The 6,492-nt window shown below is 42.8% G+C and overlaps 1 long non-coding RNA gene across 1 annotated transcript in view; it reads right to left on the bottom strand.

The window, feature by feature from the left end:
- Positions 1-2,949: 2,949 nt before the first annotated feature.
- Positions 2,950-6,492, bottom strand: part of LOC128630431 (uncharacterized) — a 4,451-nt gene continuing 908 nt past the window's right edge. The window contains exon 3 of the long non-coding RNA XR_008394742.1: positions 2,950-3,268. This is a non-coding gene — a long non-coding RNA (uncharacterized LOC128630431). The remainder of the gene's footprint in view (positions 3,269-6,492) is intronic.

The following is a 6,492-nucleotide window of genomic DNA, read 5'->3' as shown; positions in this document are numbered from 1 at the left end:
ATCTCCGACAAACAGTGCGGGACTAGTTTCGCACCGAAAAAAAAACTGGAAGAAGAAGAAGAATTATAATAAATTTGCCAAATAACAATAATAGTGCTTTTCAAGGACCATTAATAATAATAATAATAATAATAATAATAATAATAATAATAATAATAATATTATTATTATTATTATTAATAATACTAAGTTGGCCGAAGAACAATAGTAGTGCTTTTCAAGCACCATTAATTATAATAATAACTAGACCGGTACATTTCCTGAAGAAAATGTGGATGGTGCTTGCCATGGCAAAACAGGAATGGGGCGCCAATACTTTTGAGAGCCGGACAGATAGGGCGCAAGCACTGTTGGAGCTGGCCGTGTAGTGCGCCAATACCTTTTAGAGCTGACCATCAAGGGTGCCAGTACTTTTGAGAGTAGACTGTGCGGGGTGCCAATACTTTTGAGAGGCGGCCAGATAGGGTGCCAATACTTCTGAGAGCTGAACAGATCGTGTGCCAATACATTTTAGAGCCAAATGTGTACGGAGGCAATTTTTTTTAAAAGCTTTCTGTTTAGAGGGCCAATACTTTCAAAACTCAATGCAAGTCTGTGGGGAATTTTCTGACTTTGAGCTTCCGTAGTGGGAATTCCGGCATTCCGATCGCTTATAAAAGTCATAACACACCTCTGCTCAATAAGCCGATCAACTTGACACCTCACCCTTTGATCTCCGACAAACGCGAGAGAAGTTACGCGCCAAAAAATAGTGGAAGAATAATAATAATTATTATAATAACTAGGACGGTACATTTCCTGAAGAAAATGTGAGTGGTGCTTGCACTGGCAAAATTTGGATTGGGCGCCAATACTTTCGAGAGCCGGATGGATAGGTTGCTAGAGGGTTTTAGCTTGATGCTAGCATGTTTTAGCATCATGCTTGCACGTTTTAGCATCATGCTTGCACGTTTTACTGTCATGCTAGTATGTTTTAGCATCATGCTAGCATGTTTTACCGTCATGCTAGCATGTTTTACCGTCATGCTAGCACGTTTTAGCATCATGCTTGCACGTTTTAGCATCATGCTTGCACGTTTTAGCATCATGCTTGCACGTTTTAGCATCATGCTTGCACGTTTTAGCATCATGCTTGCACGTTTTAGCATCATGCTTATATGTTTGAGCATGTTTTAGCATCATGCTAGCATGCTTTAGCATCATGCTGGCATGTTGCTAGCATGTGTTAGCACTATACTGGCTGTTTAGGGTGCTAATACTTTTAAAGCCGGACAAATAGGGTGCCAATATTTTCGAGAGCCAGACAGATAGGGCGCCAGCATTGTTAGAGCCGGCCTTGTAGTGCGCCAATACTTTTTAGAGCTAACTGTCAAGGGTGCCAGTACTTTTGAGAGCTGGCCGTGCGGGGTCCCAATACTTTTGAGCGCCGGCCGGATAGGGTGCCAATACATTTTAGAGCCGAACAGATCGTGTGCCAATACATTTTAGAGCCGAACATGTACGGAGGCAAAACTTTTAGAGATTTCTGTTTAGAGGCCAATACTTTCATAACTCAATGCAAGTCTATTGGAAATTTTCAGAATTTGAGCTTCTGTAGCGGGAATTCCGGCATTCCGATCACTTATAAAAGTCATAGCACACCTCTCCTCAATAAGCCGATTGATTCGACACCTCACCTGTCGATCTCCGACAAACGGTGCGGGACTAGTTACGCGCCGAAAAAAACGTGGAATAATAATAATAATAATAAGTATGCAAGAGAACAATAGTAGTGCTTTTCAAGCACCACTAATAAAACACTTACTGTTACGATAGACAGCCACCTCCTCTTTGAAGTATTCCTCAAAATAAAAATAAAACTTTAGCGGTGCTAAAATGAGAAGCCGCAGGTTCGTTTAAATCACACAGCGCAAACACTGGTACACAGCCGAGATCTTAGAGACTTCTGTGTAACTCACTCCACTTTTAAACATAGAGTCCACCTATTGCTGGGGGTATCGTAAAGCCATTAACACCCCCAGACACCAACTCATTATCATAAACATACTGATAGGATTTACACCACGACCCCCGGTCATAAAATAAGTGTCTCCACACAAAGCTCTTGCTCAGGAAAAACACAAAGATCATAAATTAGACTACCTACAAACTGTTGCTCAGGAAAACACAAAGATCATAAATTAGACTACCTACAAACTGTTGCTCAGGGGTTTAGAGAGAGAGAGAGAGAGAGAGAGAGAGAGAGAGAGAGAGAGAGAGAGGTGTGTCTGAAACATGTATGGGCGGGGTTTAGAGAGAGAGAGAGAGAGAGAGAGAGAGAGAGAGAGAGAGAGAGGTGTGTCTGAAACATGTATGGGCGGGGTTTAGAGAGAGAGAGAGAGAGAGAGAGAGAGAGAGAGGTGTGTCTGAAACATGTATGGGCGGGGTTTAGAGAGAGAGAGAGAGAGAGAGAGAGAGAGAGAGAGAGAGAGAGAGTGAGAGAGGTGTGTCTGAAACATGTATGGGCGGGGTTTAGAGAGAGAGAGAGAGAGAGAGAGAGAGAGAGAGAGAGAGAGAGAGTGAGAGAGGTGTGTCTGAAACATGTATGTATGGGCGGGGTTTAGAGAGAGAGAGAGAGAGAGAGAGAGAGAGAGAGAGAGAGAGAGAGGTGATGGGGTTTTTTGTCTTCTAGTTTAAACATTACGGAGATTCTTTACTTCTTTCTTTTTGGCGGTAACTATTAACAGACAAGATTATGTAACAGAAAGCAAACATGCTGTTCAATACGACAAAAACAATAATTATTTCACTATAGGAATTAAGTTTATGATTTCAGGGTTAGAAATGGGATACTTTGGAAGACTTTGGGATAATTACGGTGCATTCAGACACACACGTTTTGTAGTTAATGTTTAAACGTGGCAGTAAAATACCTGAAGCAGATCAGATGAACAATAATGTCTAATTTTATTGTTAATGCACAAGCACAAAATTAGTTGTGCAACAAAAATGAATTGCACCACTACCGGATAAGACAATGTTTATTTTTGAATAATTTTTAAATTGTGAAAACAGAGAGGGAGATACCCTGCATACCTTGCTACACCAAGGCCAGTCTCCTCCTCCGTAATTGTAGGTAATTTCATCACCTTCTTTAAAGTCTGTTAAAGCAAACAGACCAAGATGTGGGCTTCCATCCACTTCAGTCTTCTGCATTCTGCCATTTGGGTGCTTGTGGTCATCATTAACCAGCCTACCAAAAGATCCGTCTTCTTTTGCAGCATCAATACTTAATACACAACGAGAGAAAGAGAGAAGTATTCAGTGACCGAATATTCAACATCAAATTCTACAAATATGATAGCTCTGCACAGAATTTTTATTGTTAACGGTCAGATGTAAATGTTTAAGTGGACAAATACTTCACAACTGCAATTTTCAAGTACAATGAAAGTACACTTTGAAGAAAAACTATGCAGACATCGTCATTTTTTATGCAGGTTAATTCTATGGATCATTTAATCAGTGGTGCTTCAAAAGCACTAATATTGTTCCCTTGCATACTTAATAATAATAATAATAATAATAATAATAATAATAATAATAATAATAATAATATTATTATTATTATTATTATTATAATTATTACTCCTCTCTGGCCGGCGCTCAAAAGTATTGGGACCCCGCACGGCCAGCTCTCAAAAGTACTGGCGCCCTCGACAGTCGGCTCTAAAATGTATTGGCGCACTACACGGCCGGCTCTAACAATGCTGGCGCCATATTTGTCCGGCTCTGGAAGTATTGGCGCCCTATGCTGTCGGCTCTGGAAAGTATTGGCACCCATCCCTGTTTCACCAACACAAGCACCACTCACATTTTCTTCAGGAAATGTACCGGTCTAGTTATTATGATTATTCTTCCACGTTTTTTCGGCATGTAACTAGTCCCGCACCGTTTGTCGGAGATCGACGGGTGAGGTGTCGAATCGATCGGCTTATTGAGAAGATGTGTGCTATGACTTTTATAAGCGTTCGGAATGCCGGAATTCCCGCTACGGAAGCTCAAATTCTGAAAATTTCCCATAGACTTGCATTGAGTTCGAAAGTATTGGCCCTCTAAGGAGAAAGCTCTAAAAGTTTTGCCTCCGTACATGTTCGGCTCTAAACCGTATTGGCACCCTATCCTGCCGGCGCTCAAAAGTATTGGGACCCCGCACGGCCAGCTCTCAAAAGTACTGGCGCCCTTGACGGCTGGCTCTAAAAAGTATTGGCGCACTATACAGCCGGCTCTAACAATGCTGGCGCCCCATCTGTCTGGCTCGCGAAAGTATTGGCGCCCTTAGCGTCCGGCACTCGAAAGTATTGCTGTCCTACGCTGTCGGCTCTCGAAAGTATTGCCGCCCTTAGCGTCCGGCACTCGAAATTATTGACACCCTACACTTTCACCTCTCGAATATATTGGTGCCCTAGAGTCCGGCATTCTAAAGTATTTGCGCCCTATTTGTCCAGCTTTAAAAGTATTGGCACCCTATATGGCCAGTACAGTGCTAACACATGCTAGCAACATGCCAGCATGATGCTAAAACATGTAAGCGAGATGCTAAAACATGCTAGCACGATGCTAAAACATGCTAGCACGATGCTAAAACATGCTAGCACAATGCTAAAACATGCTAGCATAATGCTAAAACTTGCTAAAACATGCTAGCATGATGCTAAAACATGCTAGCATGATGCTAAAACATGCTAGCATGATGCTAAAACATGCTAGCATGATGCTAAAACACCCGAGCATCATGCTAAAACACTCGAGCATCATGCTAAAACACGCGAGCATCATGCTAAAACACGCGAGCATCATGCTAAACCCCTCTAGCACCCTATTCGTCCGACTCTCGAAAGTATTGGCGCCCTACGCTGTCGGCTTTCAAAAGTATTGGCGCCCGATCTGAATTTTGCCACACAAGCACCACTCACATTTTCTTCAGGAAATGTACCAGTCTAATTATTATTATAATAATTATTCTTCTTCTTCCACTTTTTTTTCGGCACGTAACTAGTCCCGCACCGTTTGTCGGAAATCTACGGGTGAGGTGCGAATCGATCGGCTTATTGAGCAGAGGTGTGCTATGACTTTTATAAGCGATCAGAATGCCGGAATTCCCGCTACGGAAGCTCAAAATCAGAAAATTTCCCAGAGACTTGTATTGAGTTTCGAACGTATTGGCCCTCTAAGGAGAAAGCTCTAAAAAATTTTCCTCCATACACATTTGGCTCTAAAATGTATTGGCACACGATCTGTTCGGCTCTCAGAAGTATTGGCACCCTGCACGGCCAGCTCTCAAAAGTACTGGCGCCCTTGACGGTCGGATCTAAAAAGTATTGGCGCACTACACGGCCGGCTCTAACAATGCTGGCGCCATATCTGTCCAGCTCTCGAAAGTATTGCCGCCCTACACCGTCAGCTCTCGAAAGTATTGGGGCCCGTCCCTGTTTCGCCACTGCAAGCACCTCTCACATTTTCTTCAGGAAATGTACCAGTCTAGTTATAATTATTATTCTTCTTCTTCCACTTTTTTTTCGGCATGTAACTAGTCTCGCACCGTTTGTCGGAGATCGACGGGTGAGGTGTCGAATCGATCGGCTTATTGAGGAGAGGTGTGCTATGACTTTTGGAAGTGATTGGAATGTCGGCATTCCCAGTACGGAAGCTCAAAGTCAGAAAATTTCCCATAGACTTGCATTGAGTTGTGAAAGTATTGGCCCTCTAAACTGAAAGCTGTAAAAGTATTGCCTCCGTACACGTTCGGCTCTAAAATGTATTGGCACACGATCTGTTCAGCTCTCAGAAGTATTGGCACACGATCTGGCCAGCTCTCAAAAGTATTGGCACCCTGCACGGCCAGCTCTCAAAAGTACTGGCGCCCTTGACGGTCGGCTCTAAAAAGTATTGGCACCCTACGCGGGCGGCTCTTGAATGTATTGGCGCCCTGTCCCGATTTCACCATGGCAAGCACCGCTCACATTTTCTTCAGGAAATGTACTGGTCTAGTTATAATTATTCTTCTTCCACCTTCGTGCCATTTTACCTCTAAAGAAAATGTTAATATATTGAGATTTTCAGTCCCTAGTGATGTTCTGAGTAAGAAAATAACCATATCCGTGCTTGCTAATAACTGTGCTGAGTGAGAACCTGTTCTACACACAGATCACAGCTCAGCTGCGGTGTTTAGAGACGCAGAATAAAAGGAGCGCGCTGTAGTTACAACATCGAAGCACATCACACCACCGCCCAGCGCTTTACAGATTCATAACAAACTAATAACTGGAACTAATGAGCTCGGCTCGGTCCAGACTACTGTCCACCCTGTCCTCGATTTCAGAGGCTTTAAACTCAATCCAGCGCTCAGATCGATAACTATTTAGGAAGCCTGACTCTGCTATTTATAACCGAACTATCCGTTACATGGTGAAGCTAGTTACAGAAGTCGGTATAACACTAAATATTCACATG

This window comes from Ictalurus punctatus, unplaced genomic scaffold, assembly GCF_001660625.3.
Source record: "Ictalurus punctatus breed USDA103 unplaced genomic scaffold, Coco_2.0 Super-Scaffold_100056, whole genome shotgun sequence".
NCBI lineage: Eukaryota > Metazoa > Chordata > Actinopteri > Siluriformes > Ictaluridae > Ictalurus > Ictalurus punctatus.
Note: the sequence above shows the minus strand (reverse complement) of the source record. Positions and strands in the feature narration are given on the sequence as shown.